This window comes from Topomyia yanbarensis, chromosome 3 (assembly GCF_030247195.1).
Source record: "Topomyia yanbarensis strain Yona2022 chromosome 3, ASM3024719v1, whole genome shotgun sequence".
Classification (NCBI taxonomy): Eukaryota; Metazoa; Arthropoda; class Insecta; order Diptera; family Culicidae; genus Topomyia; species Topomyia yanbarensis.
The window spans coordinates 397962954-397981728 of record NC_080672.1 but is presented as its reverse complement, the minus strand read 5'-3'; the positions used below and the strand labels follow the sequence as shown (position 1 = coordinate 397981728).

Genomic DNA, 18775 nt, shown 5'->3' with positions numbered 1-18775 from the left:
CTGACAGGTACGGGCGAAACAAGTGAAGAAGCGAACAATTGTGGCCGGAGTTCGTGATGTAATGTTGAAAATTCAATCTGGTTCAATTTCAATTATGATCAAATTAGGCGAGAGTTAAGAAAGAAAATGGGCCGCATGACGGCACACACTGAATGCAATTCGTTCAATAATTCAGTAATGGTATTTGAGTGCTGTACGATCGTGTGGAATTGGATGTCGACTAGCTTGGCTTCTTTGCATGCGGTTTGTGTATGTTACTTAGTGAGTGGGCTGAATACCAAACAAGTTCCGAACAATTAGCTTGGTTTCGCGTTAATTTAGTTCAAGGTCAATATGTGGTAGGTATGTGTTGTTTCGTTTTTGCGCAGTATCCGCAGCGCGAGATGGGACCAGATTCCCGAAAATCCTATCTCCATTAATCTTAAGCAGATAACCGGTTCCTGAAACAAGAATATTTTGTCATTCACAGTCGCTAGATATTAGGCTTACGTCTTTGAAAAGGTTATGTAATCAAAACAATCGTCTTGTGCAATGCGTTGGCCAACAAATAAATATACTGAGTCATTTGCCGATTCCTGATCAAGCTTAAAATTAGAACAGTGAAATCTTCGCAACCAACTAGTTCAGGGGATTTAACAAGAAGATTTTCGCTCATTCCAAGCTGGTTAGATTGAAAGAGTGTTCTCTCCTGACGAATGGTCCGTACACTGGAATGCGCACCGCAGCGAACAAACTTTGTGACTTTCAGCATATCTTTCGTTGTGTGTGTGTTTTTTTATTATTTTGAAAACAGTTTGCGATTCTCGACAAGTAAAAAAAACATCAACAGCATCTACAACAAGCATCACTTCCGCACTGTTCTGCCAAGCAAGTGTGCGCATAAATTGAGCTAATAATTATTTTGACTGCCTCGGTAATTGCCGCCTCATTATAATGGAATCCGTCCTTTCAAAAATATTATAACAGCGCATGAATTGATCTGCCAAATCATTCAGTGTACAATTAACAGCATAAAACATAGGTCTGTGATGTGGGGGCGATTTTCCAGTTGCTATTTCAATGATTCCATTTTCTAAGCTATAATATATTGCACGAAATACTTCACCGTACTCTTTTGAAAGTATGGGAAGAAGAAGAACTACCTGATGACTGGCTAAGAGGGCCTCATTTGTCACTTATACAAAAATTGAGATAAGATTGAGGCCGTTGGAGGAGTCTTTCGTCGGCGAATACCAAGGTGGTTTTCGTGAAGGCTGATCATCAACGGATCAAATGTTTTCCCTGCGACAGATCCTAGATAAATTCCGGGAATACAACTTGCAGACACACCATCTGTTTATTGATTTCAAAGCGGCGTACGATTCAGTGAAAAGAAACAAGTTATGGCAGATAATGGTAAAACATGGTTTTCCGACGAATCTGATTAGGCTGATTCTCTGATTGAACTGGTGGAAGAATTTGTGTACCTTGGAACTCTAGTGACACGTGCAATAATGATGTTACCCGCGAAGTGAGAAGGCGTCTTGCAGCTGCAAATAGGGCTTTTTACGGACTTCGTAGCCAGCTGAAGTCCCGTAGTTTGCAGACGAAGACAAAATTCGCATTGTACAAGACATTGATAGTTCTGGTTGCCTTGTACGGCCATGAAACGTGGACGTTAAAGGAAGTTGATCGTAGAGCGTTCGATGTTTTCGAACGTAAGGTGCTGCGAACAATACTCGGCGGTAAAGAAGAAAATGGCATCTGGCGGCGTAGCATGAATCACGAGTTATACCAAGTATATAAAGGAGTGGATATTGTCAAGCTAATAAAAAACGGCAGGCTGCGGTGGGCTGGTCATGTGGCACGAATGCCGGAAGAACGACAGGCGAAGATAATATTCAGTAGAGAACCGGGAAGATGCCGGCGACTCCGTGGCAGGCCGCGTACACGATGGCTGTTTGCAGTGGAAGAAGACCTAAAAGCACTCAATGTGCAGGGTGACTGGAAGAGATGGGCCCAGGACCGGGTCCAGTGGAGGAGAATTCTTCACTCGGCGTAGATTCAACGAAGCGAATTGTTGCCTATCAAGTAAAGTAATATATTCACGATCACGGCCTTTTCAGAACAGGCAGTGATCGAATAATCATATTGTGATCCTACTAGTGACAGGAGAACGTCCATTATTTTTACCTAAAGGAGAAAAATTTAGGCAAAAAATATTTTTCTCTACTACGGAGAACATTGTTTAAAACCATATTTGGGCGTGAATGGCGTCACTTAGTTATTGTCGGAATCTGATGAGACAAAGTCGAAACGCAAATTCCATAACTATTTTATTTTTTTCTTGCTGCGATCTACACTTGGCAGCGCATTGATATAAAAGGCCTATGGAAAATGCCTTTAAATACAGGAACAATAAAAAATTATGTGTTTCGCAATTCGTCGCTGTTGTGTTATCTTATGACAAGCGCCATTTAGCACATTTTGAGAAAAACGATTTTTAAAGTTTGAGATTGGATATCTTGGAACTTATACACGGTATAAACAATCCAAAGAAGACAATTGATGCTTCTATCTATTCTGCATTATATCTCTCAAATATTACGAAGATCGGTTGACTATGTTGCGAGTTTTTACTATGAATGTAAACAAAAGTCACACTCACACGTGTCATAGGCGTGTATTGATGACAAAATTTATATGACGTGTCATAATCGTGCATGGAAAATTTTCCATAGAAAAAAATCATCAATTTTTAACTTTTATTCATATCTTTGCGTTCATATGGTCTATAAACAATCGGTGAAATGCATTTTGAAGGAAATGAGTCAGGGAATCTAGAAAAAAAATGTTATTTTTGGTTACAGTGTTGCCAAATATCCTTTATTTCCAGTTTAAAACTAAAAATGTGTTTTTATAACAACTAGTCTAATTTTCTTTTGAAAATGTTTATGCCATTGTGTTCCGCAGACATTTTCACACATAAAACATCTAAAACTTCAATAAAACTTAAGCAAATCTCTAGATATAGTGATTTGAAGCAAAAAACTCACAATTTCTCATCATGTTTCTCGCTATATCTAAGTAACCAAGTAGAATTTCAAAATTCTGAAAACACCACTTTGTAGAGATTTTTCAAGGAAGTAATGTGGCATATCTAACTCAGTTTACCCCAAAATGGCGTTTGTCATAAGATAGCACAACAGCGACGAATTGTGTTCAATTTGTTTTCAATAGTGCTTGCATAACGCATTTATTTTTTTTTGTCTGTGAACTAGTTTCCAATTTTATGAAAATTATTCATAAACTAAATGTTGATTCGTGATTTTCTTCGTTCTATGCCGGACACAAAAATGCATCAAATCCTGCAATTACACTTTTTGTAAATAATTAAACTATTTAATGTTCTTTTAGCTATTTTTTTTGAAAGTTGACTGACAATAATATTACCAATGACATGGGGCATCATCAACAAACATTTGGTTAATCGATTTTAGCGTATATCTCATAATCTATATAACTGTCAAAAAAGGTCGGACAAAAGTTGCACCAGGGCATTTCTTGTTTTATTTCAGTTCGCTTATTTTCTCAACTCAATTTTTCTTTTGTTAATAACCGAAGCAACTAGTCATAAGCAGGCCCGACGAGAGGGGGGGTCAGGGGGAGCAACTACCCTGGGGCCCGGGTCTGTTTTGGGGGCCCGCATTTTTAACTGAATTAAATTTATTTTAATTTAATTGATGAAGTTTATTGTTTCTGTCGACACTGCAAATATATTACAATCAACTACTTCAACTTTATCGGCATTAATTGGGTTCGTAATAATACATCATTTCTGTACCCAGACTCATCACACTCATCAACTAACACGTGTATCACTCAGCTACTCGACGGTTACAGCACCGCGGGGCTAGTTCAACTATGTGACGTCACTAATGACAACAACTGTATTTTGGATCTTTGCTTTGGAAGCCAGGAGCTCTCCGATCACTTTGCCGTTTGTCGTGCTCCAGCTCCTCTCGTTAAACTATGCCAACACCACCCTGCTCTTCATTGTTTTCTCCGAAAATGTGTACCTTATACATTCGAAGATACCACTGAGAAACTGACATATGCCTATCGCAAGACAGATTTTCGAGGAATGCACCGTTTCTTGTCTCGTATCAATTGGAATGAAATCTTGCCACAATCTGATGCAAACGCAGCGGCTGAAATTGTTTCGAACGTACTGATTTATGCTATCGATCAGTTTACTCCTAAAAAACTCAATCATGGCTGTGAATATCCTCCATGGTCGAATCGTACACTAAAAAAGTTTAAATCGGCCAAAAGGTCAGCTCTAAAAAAGTTTTCGAAATACCGAACCGATATGCTAAAGAATCAGAATCTTCTTAAATCATTGTTACAAGAGACTTAATAAGTCTCTCTTCTATTCCTACCTTCATCGTATTCAAAGCCACCTTCGTAACAATCCAAAAAAGTTTTGGAATTACGTTAATGAACAGAGGCGTGAGTCAGGTTTACCCACTTCTATGTCGCTGGGTGATTTAGAAGCGACTTCATTGCCGGACATCTGTGAGTTATTTCGCCAACAATTCAGCAGTGTTTTTACCAATGATACTCTTAATAATCAACAAGTCTCCGCAGCAGCCGACAACATTCCCCGTAGGATTAGTATTGGACCTCATTTCACGATATCTTCCGATATTGGACAAAAAGCTTGCACAAAACTCAAGTGTTCTAACACTTCTGGACCTGACGGAATCCCATCATCTATCATTAAAAAATGCTCGTCGTCGCTTTGCCTACCTCTGTCCGTCGTTTTCAATATATCGTTAAGTTCTGGAGTGTTTCCTACCATCTGGAAATCATCTTACGTTTTTCCGGTTTATAAAAAAGGATCCAAAAGCGAAGTTCCCAATTACCGAGGAATCGCATCTTTATGTGCACTATCGAAATTATTGGAGCTCATCGTTCTCGAGTTTTTGACACATTGTTGTTCTAGCTACATCTCAGAAACTCAACACGGTTTCATTCCCAGGCGTTCTACTTGCACTAATTTAGTAGCCTACACCTCATTTATCGCTCGCTCGCTACAGGATCGATTGCAGGCTGATGCAATATACACCGATCTGTCGGCCGCCTTCAATAAAATCAACCAATGGCTTCGATCTTACTTGTCAGGCCGTAAAATGTCTGTTAAAATCGGGAATCATTTATCCTCATCCTTCGACGTAACGTCCGGCGTACCTCAAGGCAGCCATATCGGTCCTTATATTTTCCTTCTATTCATAAGGAAATTGTGCAGTAATTATGTGTGTTATGTCATCGTTCAGGCTAAATGTTCAGGAAAAACAAATCGCGTGATCGATGAGTAGTTTGGCATCTGTCATACAACGGTAGTAAGGATTCATAATAAGTAGTTTTTTGCAGTACAACTCGACGGAAAGGAAACTGGAAAGCGACAAGGAACGAATATTGACGAAAAACAAGAATGTCACCCAATATGCTGCATAATGCTTGCAGCGCTATCTGAGTTCTCGAACTATTCGACATCGTCTCTGTGAAGCAAAATCGAGTGCTAGCCGACCAGCAAAGAAGTGACTAATATCATCAAAAAAACCGAAAAGCCCGTTGAATTCTGCTAGACGATACTGTCATTGGATAAATTGGGGCCAGCAGCATGTTCTTTGGACTGATGAAAGTAAATTTAATGTATCTTTGACATGTGTCACTAGATACGCGTTGGTTAAGTCAAGGTTTCGGAACTAAAAAGTGTTTGTCTTAGAGTGGCCATCACAATCACCAAACCTTAATCCGATCGAGTACTTATGAGGGGAACTTGAGATATTTGATTAGATTTTTTTTAGTCTGATGAATTTTTTAGTCCATCTTGATTTTGTGGCTGCTTTAGTGGTGTAGTCAAATATTCTAATTTTGGTGAAAACCGACAATTTTCCGAAAATGTTACAATTTGATGTAGGGTAAGGTGGGGCAAATCCGAGCTAGAAATGGTTTTGGCTGTAACATGCTCATTTTACATCGGATCAAGTCGTTTTATATACCAAATTAAAGGTTAGACTCCAGGGCAAATTCTGTAAATAGCATTTTGTTTGGATCTTGGGAATATCTTGAGATACAAGCGTTTTACAAAAATGTTCATTTTTGCTGTTTTCAAAAATGGTGGGGTAAACCCGACCCCCAATGTTTTTGGTTGATTTAGTGCAGATATTACTCAAATTTTATGGTTTTTCAATGATAAATCAATGGATGTTGTGTTTTTAAATTGTGACAAGAAGCAAATGGAGTTCAATATCAATCTTGGAATGCTAAAATCACTAGCAGTAGCACGTAATGATATTCCCATTTGCATCGGAGCAATTGCTCGACGAATACTATAATCATCACGTTTTTGTGTCTTTCGTTTGTAATTATGAACTATTTTGTATAAAAATAATAAATAATAACAATAAAAATATATTTCAATTTGATAAATAAAAATTTTCTTGGCAAAAAAGCGGTCGGATTTACCCCAATATTTAGAGGTCGGATTTGCCCCACCGCGTCATTTTTCATTACGATGCAATTAAAAAAAAATTAAAAAAGTTGAACAAAATTCATCTATGCACTTTGTAAGACTTAAATCAAAGAATTTAAATCCACTCACATTTATTATGCAATCACTTTAACAATCAGAAATATCTTGTAGTCAACGATGCACAAAAGTCAAATTAAAAGTTGTAAAAACACACGTTTTGTCGTATGAGCATCTTAATGTAGACTAATCAAATGCTGTCATACCACCATTATGATTATTTTCGATGCTCTACACGACAACATTGATATTAGTTCGCGTAGTGCTTCTGATTTTCAGTAACAGAGGGGGGTCGGCTTTACCCAACGGTCGGATTTGCCCCACCTTACCCTAATTTTGATAAAATAATCTATAAACAAAAAGAATCAATATAGAACAGCATTCTCATCTTAACAGATAAGTTTTTATATGCTTTAAAAGCTAAAGCACTTTCTAAAGAGGAATAAATGTTCAAAACCTTTTCTACACAGTTAAAATAACAAAATTCCGAAACAGTCATCTTTGTAGGTTTGAAAACTACGAAGAAGTTTTCCAAGACAAATCAGCGTGCATTCTGATGTAATAATTTTAGTAATTAATTCTCCGAGAAGCAATTACGGAGAAAAAACAGTAAGACTTCGTGTCTTTGGCAAAGTTGTTGATAATATCAACAAACAACTTTGTTGAAGGTAGGACTGCAGACCTATAAAGGGATATTTACGTAATTTACTTAAATCAAGTTATCTTTAAAAGAACTTATTTTAAGTTTCAGGAACTCGTGCCTTCAAACAAAAGAAATCATACACAGTAATATCAGAATAACTTAACTTAAAGGTTTTTTTCACAATTCACTTACAATAATTCGATACCCTGAACGTATGTAGCATTCATGTCTTCAAAAATGTTGTTTGTAATAGCACTTCCGAAAACTTTAGTGAAGATATTAAGTCACAAACCGGCATTGCTTGAAGAGTCAATTCTCCATAACTACTACTAGGAGAATTTATCGCTAAAATTATTAGATGTATTGCTTTAAACTGAGTAGGCTTTAGTGGAAGATGGATGTGATTTTTCATCTGTCGCGTTTTCTTCACGAACAAAGGGTTCGCAATATAAGAAAGTTTTTCAACTTTTTGTCAAAGTGTTCAACAAATCGAAATAATTTTCTAGTTTAGCATTTATTTTTTTTTAGTAAATAGCTGGACGGAACTGAAGTGCAATGAGACCGAAGAATATGATGCCACATCAATTCCGATTTTTCGCAGATTTCAAAAGTACAGTTCGGGCAAGAACACGGCAATCTCTGGATAGAGAACTGTGTTTGTGATGATGAATTATACAGTCGCTTGTTGGATCCGGATTTATACAGAAGGTTTGATAGATGTATGCTTTGGTCAACAGATTTCGGTGAGATTGTTCCATTCTTTATCCTCATTATTCTATCGAAACCATATCGTCCTACATTATTCACATATTTGTATTTGAACTCTCTCATCTCTAAAATCCGTCCGTCTTTTGTGTGCTACTTGTCTGTCAGTGAGAAATGTCAAAGCGCTCATTCGGGACGGATTCGAAGTAGTTTTCCACGATTCCCATGATGATGACAGGCCTCGTGCTCGATTGTGGTGACACGGAGGGATGGCTTGTGGATAGGCCCGACGAGAGAAGATTTTCGCGTATTTTTTCTATCATTATTTCAGAGACATTTCAGGACAGGGTTAAATACCTCTGTCCTGTCCTATAGGAACTTAGGACCAAAGGAGTGACATTAACCCTTTCAGCCAAGTCACACCCAACGATTTATGAATCCTCCATCAAATTGAAGCAGTCGGTACGGTAGTTCACGTTTCTTCATTATTCAAGGTACAACATAATTCGTTGATCAAATTCTTCATTAAATTAACAATTAGATTGTCGTATAATTTTGAACCATCTTCATTTTGAACGCTGCACAGTTGGCCTGGCCGCTTTAATGATTGTGCCACATACCATATGTGCCTCAAACATTAATATTGACAAGAAAAGTTGTAGGCGAGCGTCTGCAATTTTCCAGGATTCCGACATGTGTTGGCTGTGTATGTGTAGACTAGACTAGAAAATTATCAGATGTGCTGCTTTACTTTGTTAATTTTTTTCGAAGATATTAAACTTTCAATGTGGATGGTTTTTAATTGGTGTTATCTTGACTATAAAAACAGTTTTCGAATATTTATTTTAGCAATTCATATCATTAAGAATACAACAAAAATCAAATGCTCATAAAAATTGGTCCTGATCTGCTAGAGACAAACGGAAATAGCCATTTATCATAATTTTCCTTCTAGTTTTCGAAGGTGTTATTAGGTTATTAATTGTTGATAATTCCACATTATTTTTTTTTCAACTTTCGAAATATTGTTTATTGATCCTATTTCGCGTGAGGTAATTCACAATGATATGATACCACCGAGCGATTCCACTTTCATGATCTCGGAATATTACTCATGTATCCATGCCTCATGCAGTTAATAAAATATGCAATTTTAAGCATGGTCTTATTTTTTGAATTTAAAAGAACCTAGAATGTTATGCACACATTCGTAAATTGATTCTTGATTCATAGAATACTATTCACGATCAACACTGCGTGCTTGTGGAAAGTTCACAGCTTTTGGTAGATATTTCTAATCATTTTCACATGCAACTTTGCACATTGTCATTAAATCATATACACCCTTTAACAAATATGAAATTATTATTCATGGATTCATTATTCATTCGTGCTGGTTAATGAAATAAAATACAGTAGTGCTCAGCTTCTAGCGATCAGTGAATATAGGAAAATTATTCGAAACTCAAACATCGGTCATTTAATAACTTTCAGTGTGATCTCCGGGAAAAAATTGTGCTGAACGCGAAAAATACGAGTCATGAGGGCACAATTTTGATGCACAAATTGTATTGTTTTTCATGAAACTATGCACAGATTTTTTTCTGCGTTTATTTCACGTTTGACTAATTTTGGGTTAAAGGTTCCTAATTAAATCGATTTCTTTCTTTTTATATGTATTGAAATATTACCATTTTATAATAGATGTTTAAAGCCGCTTCCTGATGTTGGAAAAATTATAAAGTTTGGTTTAAACTCTTGTAACCACTTTAATAGAATTTTTCTCGAAACCATGTGTTCAAAGTCGGTGCCTTGGATATCTCAAGAACCACTGAAGTAATCCCCATACTTTTTTGTTTGTTTGAGAGTTTATTAATTTATCTAGTTTTTTTATTTCGGTTTTAGAGGATTTAACCTTATGGTCATTCGCCTCTATTCGAGTTAGAAAAATCTCTAAACCTATGCGCGAGGTTGGATTTCGAACCCAGGTAAGCTGCGTGCAAGGCAGACGCTTTACCAACTACGCTAAACCCGCCCTCCAATTTATCTAGTCTTTGACCCATCTTTTTTGGAAAATTTTAATTGTGATTAATTTTTTGATGCAATTAAAGGCGATTTTTTGAAGAAAAAAAGGTTTTGTTCAAATGCTCATCATTTTGTTTAAATTTAAATTTGAGAATGATCGGTCAAGGACTAGATACTTACTATGCTTTAATTTTTTATATTGTCCACCGTGAAGATAATTTAAACATATTACAAAGGGTCAATTAAAAAAAAAAACAAATTTTTAATAAAAATTTTAAAGTTTTCATTTTTTTCTAACCTATTCTTAAGATGTTTTTCAGAGTTTTTGAAAACAAACATTTTCTTTTAATATATCAAAACTCTAGTTTCTATTATTCAAAAGATATTAGCACTTTATATATCAAAAACAGATATTTTTATATCAATCTCAAGAAATGTTTAAATATATCGTATGCGCCATTTTTTGCTAATTTTTTAGATAACTCTAAACATGACCTTATTTATAGTTGAAAAAGAATTATCTTTTGTTTGCCCCAATGACTGATATTGTTATTACAAAAAAAACCATTTTTGGCGAAAAGGTGCTCATTACTTTTCAACGAGAATTGTTAGCTATATAGTGCCATGAAACAAATTGTTCGGCTTAAGACAATCTTAAAGTTGTATGCTATATTTTGGTTTTACCAACAAGTTTTCACCCTAGTGAGAAATTTTGGTTTTTACCAAATTTTCCTCCTTAGGGTGAAATATAGCATAGCGCCTTCGCATAGGCCTGCTAAGCCAAGACAAGTTACGGCTTCACTGTGTCTCATCGGCATAAATAGAACTTCTGCTCGAACGGGACATCACGTTTGATCAGTCGTTCGATTGAAACACAAAGCGTGTTTTAGTTTTAAGGGATTTGCGTCAAGCCGGCGCTAATCTATTCCGACAATAAGTTAGTGTCGGTTTCTGATGAGGCGAAGCCGAAACGCAACTGAGTATGAATCTTAAAGTTGTTTTGAAGACTATGTACTTCAGTTTTTAATCAATACCGCAAAAGTTATTTGAATACAGTTTTTCTAAGAAACACTAAGAAGCATCCTAAACTTTGATTTTAAATTTGTCGTGAAATAAAAAGTATGATAGATAGAGCTTACTTTTCCAAAATTTGTCGTTCTACAACTTCGTTGAAGGTCGTTTCGCTCTAGCTAGAATGATTAAAAAGTTAATTGTTTGGTTTTGGTAAAATTAGATCACGTTAGATGTTGTGCCCTTATACGCAAATTGGTTCATCCTTTTTTTTTTCTTTTAGGGAAAAAAGGCTGATAGCCGACACTCAGTGATAATTGCAGCGATAGTGTTACGATTCTACTGACACTAAGAATCTTTCCTGGTTGGAGCTCAATCATATAACGTCTAATTTATATTTAATTGAGACCAGCGCCACACCAGGGCAAAGTTGTTTAGAACAATAAAATACACATCTTTATCCAAGGTATGAGTCTCTAATAAAACATTATATAAAACACTGGAATAAATGAAAAATCGGAAATATCTTTTTGTATGCTGCATAATTAGAGCTTCCATGTGTTCAAAAAAGTTATTTAATAGCATTCTCAACTACTTTGCTAAAGACACTAATTTTTTAGAAGGATTAATTCCCCATAGTTACTTCTAAGCGGATTATTTATCATACACGGAAACACCGGAACAATCACGTTTTTACGATACGAAAACAGGACTATGAACAAAAATCGTGGGCTTTATAATTATGTTCAATTTCCCTTCAGTAACGCCCGCGCAACGTCTTTATTATTCGAAATATTTGTTTTTGTTCTGTGAACTTTAGTCATAGTTTCCGTCATGTCATTACCAAATCGATTTTCTGTACGTGAACTAGTACACGACTTTATGAAGATTATTCATAAAATCAAAAGTTGACTCATGATGTTATGCATAGATTTTGGAACACAAAAATCAAAACAGTCTGGATACTCTCCTGTGAACTATTTCACGAAACTTGAAATTTTATTCATGAATCCATTCAATCCTCGTGAACTAATTCATGATTCCTAATTTATTAGTCATGATCCTATGTCCGTGCTCGAGAAATAGTTCACAAAATCATCAAAGATTATTCCTGTATTCGTGAATTGGTTCATGATTCCTAGTATAATAGTAACGACTTCCAATTCGTGCGCGTGAAATAGTTCCCAAAATTAGCAAATATTATTCAAGGATTTGAGAACTTAGAACTGAGATTTCTTACTGCATGACTTACGATCTATCTTGCGTGCTTGTGATATTTAGAAGATATTCCTTATCATTTTCATGCAATATGGTAATTAACTTTTCACGTGACTTATTTCACAAAATTTGGTGTATTTTTCGTAGAAACATTTTGTTCCATGCACTATTCCATATAATGTCATATATGTACAGCAAACTAGCGACCAGTAAGAGGCACAAGCAGTAGATATAAGAAAACTGTTAGGACCTAGAATACCGTTATTCATTTGATAAGTTTCAGTGTAATATCTGGACAGAAAATAAGACTGCGGTGAGCACCAAAAATACATTATAGAGCCACAAATCGTGTTCGTGATATAGTTCAAGGTACCGCAAATCAGTCACACTTTTATGTTCATGTTCATATTCTTACGTTACTCCGAGTAAAAACCCGATGATATAAAAAAAATAACAGATCGTGAAAAGGCGAAGAGAAATTACGATGGTACTGCTGATGTCCTGAACAAGAGTCACATAACTCTACGTGTCAAATTCGAAGATAAACTCTAGAATAAAATATCAAGAAAACGTGAAAATAAATTACGAAAATCGCAACTAAGATTCTGAAATCAAGAACAGAAAGCACGCTACTCGTGCCAAAAATATCAAAAATCGTGACTAAGATCATGAACATAAATCAATCTATTCGTGACTACCCAGGAACCAAAAGTTGGTATATGAGAGCTGCACAAGCTTCTCGTTTTAAGCAATTTTGCAATACGTTTTGTGATCTAATAACGGCTTGAGCAGCTTTCAAGTTCCATTAAAGGTTAAGCAAAGAACTTTATGGGAATTTCAAAGTGTGCTTTTTAAGTATGATCCGAACTTCTGGTTGCTTGGGTAAAAAATCACGGTAACGGTAATAGAAATCACGAAAAGCATGACTAAGATCCTGAAATAATGAATATAGATCACATTACTCGTGATTAAAATATCAAAAATCGTTACTATGCTCCTGAGTTCATTAACATAAATTATATAAATCACTCTACTCATTACCAAAATATCATGGTCATATGTATAGAAATTATGAGAATTGCGACTAACATCTCGCAATCATGAATCAGGCTACTCTTACAGAAAAATCCGAAAGTAAACTCATGAATAAAATATCACGGTAACGATATGAGAAATCACAGAAATCGCGAATAAGCTCCTGCAATCATGAACAGTGTTTATCTGTCGGCTGCTTATTTCCAAAAATACGAACAAGGATCATAACAAAAACTAAACATTTCCAGGGAACAACCACAGTAACCCTATCTAACATTCGAATGTGACACCATTTATGTATTCGGCGCGAATTAGATTTTTGAAAACTTAAACAGTTTCACGAAAACGAAGTGTATTATTCATAATTTCAGAAGCTTGGTCACGGTTTTTGTAAATCGTTCAGTTCACGACATCGTGATATTTTTTCACGAATTTGTTATCGGATTTTTTTTCGTGTAATTATTTTATCAGAATATGAGCTGTTTTGTATTGTAAAACTTCTTGGCCTCCAAAGAGGACGGTTTTCAAAATTATGTGGTCCGTAAAACTAGTTTTCGAATATATATTTTACTTTTGTTTATTTGAGAATGAGACCCGATATACAAAAACGATTAAATATTGTTGTTTGCTGGGGGTGATGATTTTTAATTTGATAATAAAAAATCTCTGAATGTTCATAAAAAGCTATCGAGACAAACGAAAATCGTCATTTTTTTTATCAATTTTCTTCTGCTGTGCAAACAAATACTCAAGTTTTATTGTCAAACAATGTTAAAAAATAAAAAATTCTTCTCTTTGACTATTTAGAAAATACTCTATAACCGATTTTTTTTTCTCAACGTAGTATTTATTTTGGTGTAAATATTCAAAGCGTTAAAAAATGTATTCGTCTGAAATTAAATGGACAAATACTGTGAAACTCTGCAAACACACTCAAAGTAACAAAGTTCCTCAAATTTGTAATTGTATCAATTTCTTTAACTGCTTCTTTTATGTTTCCATGTTTTTTTCGGTCCGAACGAAAAATGTAAAGAACCGCAACAGATTCCAGATTATCACCATCACCTCAGAAACATAAACTATAGCTATAAAGTTAACATCCATCCACTTCCCTTGCCCACCGTTGGAACGTGCGACTAATTTGGTGGATGGCGGCTCATCAACGACAAACCAGCAACGATAAAAGCTGACCGAAAGCCATCCATCGCGGGCAACCGGTGGCAGAAGTGCATACTCACCTAAATTATAGCTCCTAATAAAAATCCGAATTTTCGACGCTTGCCCGAGCTGACAACCGACAGCAGTCCTCCCCGGTTAGAAGGGAGGCCAATGCACTTGCCTGGGCGATGTGCTCGGTACGCTTAGCCAGTGATGGCGCGATGGCAATGGTGATGGCTATAGCAAACAATAAAAGGAGCTTTTCTTTTAGTGCGACGCGCCGCGCTATGTGGCGTGGAGTTTTCGTTTTTCTCTTTTTTTATGTTTTATGATACAGCACTTTCTTTAGATATTTTGCGCTCTCGCATCTCTTCACTAATCACTATCACTGTTGGGCATGTTTGGACTTCTTTTCTAACTTTTCCTTTCCCCCGCGTTGGCGTTGGTAGCCGTTTTATTTCACTTCTTACACTTTCAATCTTTTCTGTTTTCCGTGCCGGTTACTGTGTAGGGTAGGTCGTGATTTTCGATATCACAGACTCTCGGACACAGCACAAATTCTGTTTTAGTCACCTTCCGGGGGCGCGAGATGCCTCCTCACTGAAACCGTCAAACGACACAACACTTGACACCTGGTGCCCAGCAGGACTGCCACTAACCGACTCTGCGAAACATGCGGCTAAGACCTAGTAAATATATCTCTTAACTGCTACTACACACAGTCAGCTACGGGTGCTACGGTTGGTAACCGAAGGATTGAGGACCGTGTGGTGCTTGTGGTGAGACAGACTGGATGTGGATAGATGGATGGATGGATGTGTCTCGTAGCGCGTCTGAATTGAGACTGACTGGGTTTCGCAGCGGCAAAAAGAAAGGGGCTTCGGCGTGTTGCCCACCTGAGTTGGGTTGGCCGCGAGCCGCGCGTTGAGCAGTGCTGAGCTGGGCTGACTTGAGTACGGTGCCGATGGTGTCGAGACGAGAGCGCGCGCAAACTGAATGGGGCTGCCGGTTGGGGTCGACAGATTAAATTCATTGAATCTCGTGGGGTTCGTTCCTACTCCTGTGCTGTTTTTTTTTCTTTCGATGGTTGCATAGTTAGTCTGTGACTTTGGGATTATTTGTATGTTACTTTTTTGTCGCTCAGGTTCTGTGTTTTCATTAGCCAATTCATGTGTTTCATGTGTATATATTAGGAGAACTTGGGGTCTTTCGAATGCGTGCATTTGCACACTCGCGGGGCTGAACAATTATGGTGGGTTGAAGCGAGACCTATCATAACAGTGGCGTAATCGTATTCACATTGAGGTTTGAAATTAAAAATTATAGTTTTTTTGCTACTTTGATCTAAAATCTATGTGAGTCATGCAATGGCTGGTTGTAAATTTGATCAAGTGGAACGAAGATATTTTTTTTCGGCGAGAGTTTTTTTACACTGACCTTATTCTATAATCGTCTTTTGTACTTAAATAATTTATATTTGAATCGAACGACTAGTGAGGTAACATTAATGTGTGCGTAATTATCAACTAACTAACTGGATACTGAACATCAACTTAAATCACTTCTGGTCGATGTAAGCATGTTATATGAACATTTAATACGCAAGTGCCGTTTGGGAGTCCATAAATCACATACATACAAACATTGACTTTTATATAGATAGATAGATATACCTAGCATTCTATGAAACTATTGTATCTTCAGAAAACTTAATCTATCAAGTACTGGAATCTTATATGCTCCCTAATGCCTTTAATCCTGAAATTATCTATTCAACCTCAGGCAGCACGGTTACAGAACATTGCTGAAACATTCACCCCTTCTGAATGACAATCCCATAAGTAATACAATCTCACTTGAAGTTGCGTTCAATGCGCTGATCAAAATGCTATGCGATGTGGATATACAAGCTTAATTAAAAAATCTTTAACTCTAATTGATTTTTGTGCCTTACACAACGCGCTTTGAGCGATTGCTTAGTTTATAAAAGAAAACCAAACAAGCAAACAGTCCTCATCAGGAACCATTTCCGCAGATCACCCACCCTCCGCCGTCCAACTTCCCCGAAAAAGGTAAATATAATTAATGGGCATTACGAAAACAATTCACACGAATTCCTTTATGAGCCGTCTAATTGGTAATTTCCAGTTTCTTTCCGCTTGCCAAGCTGGTCCAAGCCACATTCAAATGCTTGCGTTTGTGCAGATCATACACGCGTGCACCTTCGCACTGCATACGCTTCCAATTTCGCCGATCGTTGGCCAGCATCACAGCCGCTGAGAAAACGGGGCCACCGCATATCGTCGCATTAGGCAACAGATTCAGCTTACGCCGGGGTTGACCTGAGATCGCGCTAGATTTTGAATGGTTCGCGGTTCCACATTTCCGCCCTTTGCACGAGGAGGGTAGGAGGTAAACCGTAAGTACCCTCCCAGCACCAACTGTATTCGGCGTAACTGACGTCGCGGTGTGTTACATATAATTTTCGCATTCCAGGTAAGGTTGCGTAAGGAATGCTTGGTGCTTGGTATACTCACACAAACGCACCCATTGCCTCACGAGTAAATGATCGGAATGATCATCTTGGGACGGTGGTTGACAGGTTCGCGCAGGTTCGGTCAGCAGCGACAGACGCTGGACTATGGGATAAGCGTAGGTCAAATTTTAGTGGTTTGGATTGACATTTTCAACCCTAATATCGAAGACGGCTAGTCAATCCGGCTTTGGGAAAAGAAGTTATTAAACTTTTAACGAAGTGATGTCTGAGTCAGTTTTGCATGGGGCCTAGCAGTACATGGTTGTGGATCGGTACTCGGTTAGCACCAACTATACATTTTTGTGAGATAATGGTTAGATTTAGCTGAATAGTATGTTCACAATAATTGTAGTACATAATACGAGTTATGTTTTGGTTAGAATTGTAGTTCCATCTGTAACCGCATAGAGGGCGCCAACACTAACTTTTCATAGAAGTGAGATTGAATATCAAGATGTTCGTAAGAAATATTTAAAAATGCTTGTTCTACAACTTTGTAGAAGACAACTAATCTCTATCTCTTTCCGTTCAAAAGTTAGTGTTGGCGCTCTCTATGCGATAAAATGTGGAATTAAAATTTTCTATCCAAAACATGACTCGTATTACTTGCTATAAATCTTCTGAACATACTATTGACCCAAACCCAACCATTATTTCACAAAAATGTTTAGTTCGTGCGAATCAAGTACTGATTCACAATCATGCACAGCTAGGCCCCATACAAAACTGACTCAGACATCACTTCGTTAAAAGGTTAATAACTTCTTTTCCCAAAGCCGGATTGACTAGCAGTCTTCGACAAAGTTGTAGGCAATTAAATTATCTTTCTTATTTTTACTTACAGTGATAAGACGATGCATATAGTGCCACCTAGCGGCGAAAATGCGAGTTAGTGGGTTTTTTCCATATAAATTGTCGAAAAATCCCATAAAAACTTCAGGCAGTTGGTCCGGTAGTTAGACTTGTCCGATTTGCTTCAAATTTGGAGGAATTACTCCTGGTGGGACTAGGAATCGACTCAGACATGGGTCGATGGGGGTAATTTTTTCCTGTCACTCTAGTGGATATGCTATGCGCACTTTTACTCCACCGTCAGTTTTTAACTTAACTTTAACTTTAAATTGAAAATAATTGAATTTTTCATCAAATCAAATATATCTCGCAACGAACCATATGTTGAAGATTTTTAGGGTACTGCAGTTTTATAGATCCTGATTTATTCAAACAGCCAATTTATGATTCCCAAAATTCAAAAATTTACATCAAAACAGCGAAAAAAGGGTCCTTCTCCCTTAATTTCAAGCCACTATATTCAAACCTTTCATGCTTATATGTGCGATTAGTTGACTTAACGATATACTAAATCCATATAGAGTTGCCAGGCTCTAGCGCTTGTGTACTTCTAAAAGTCCTATGCACACTTTTGCCCCACGCGCACTTTTACCCCACCTTACTCTACATTAATACCTAAATGAAATGCTACTTGTGTTCACAAGCCCTTAAGGGGAAGTTCTCATTCAAATGACCATAAAGTACGTAACGGTTCCATTTACAGACTACATCTTTTGATCTCTCGAAAGAGAACCTTTTTCATTGGAGGAATAATAAAATTCACAAATTCGTTGTATTTACCATATTTAGTGAAGCCTTAAGGCGACCTTCTCCTGGATTCCGCGGAAAATCATGCAATATTTGAGAATTTTTTGTGGAACAATGAAAAGACATACGAACTTCCTTTTGATCTTTTATTCGTTATTTATCGATAATTAGAAAATGATTTTTTTTTCGAAAATTCAATAGTGGATTCTGTCGGCCTCTGCCTCATTGATTGACAATCAAACATTCTTTGAATATATTGTCCACTATC

At 36.9% G+C, this 18775-nt stretch overlaps 1 protein-coding gene across 1 annotated transcript in view; it reads right to left on the bottom strand.

Annotated features, from left to right (window-relative positions):
• Positions 1 to 15341, bottom strand: part of LOC131693561 (mucin-2) — a 96559-nt gene extending 81218 nt beyond the window's left edge. The window contains exon 1 of the mRNA XM_058981482.1: positions 14453 to 15341. The gene's annotated coding sequence lies outside the window, so the exon portion shown is untranslated. The remainder of the gene's footprint in view (positions 1 to 14452) is intronic.
• Positions 15342 to 18775: the final 3434 nt, after the last annotated feature.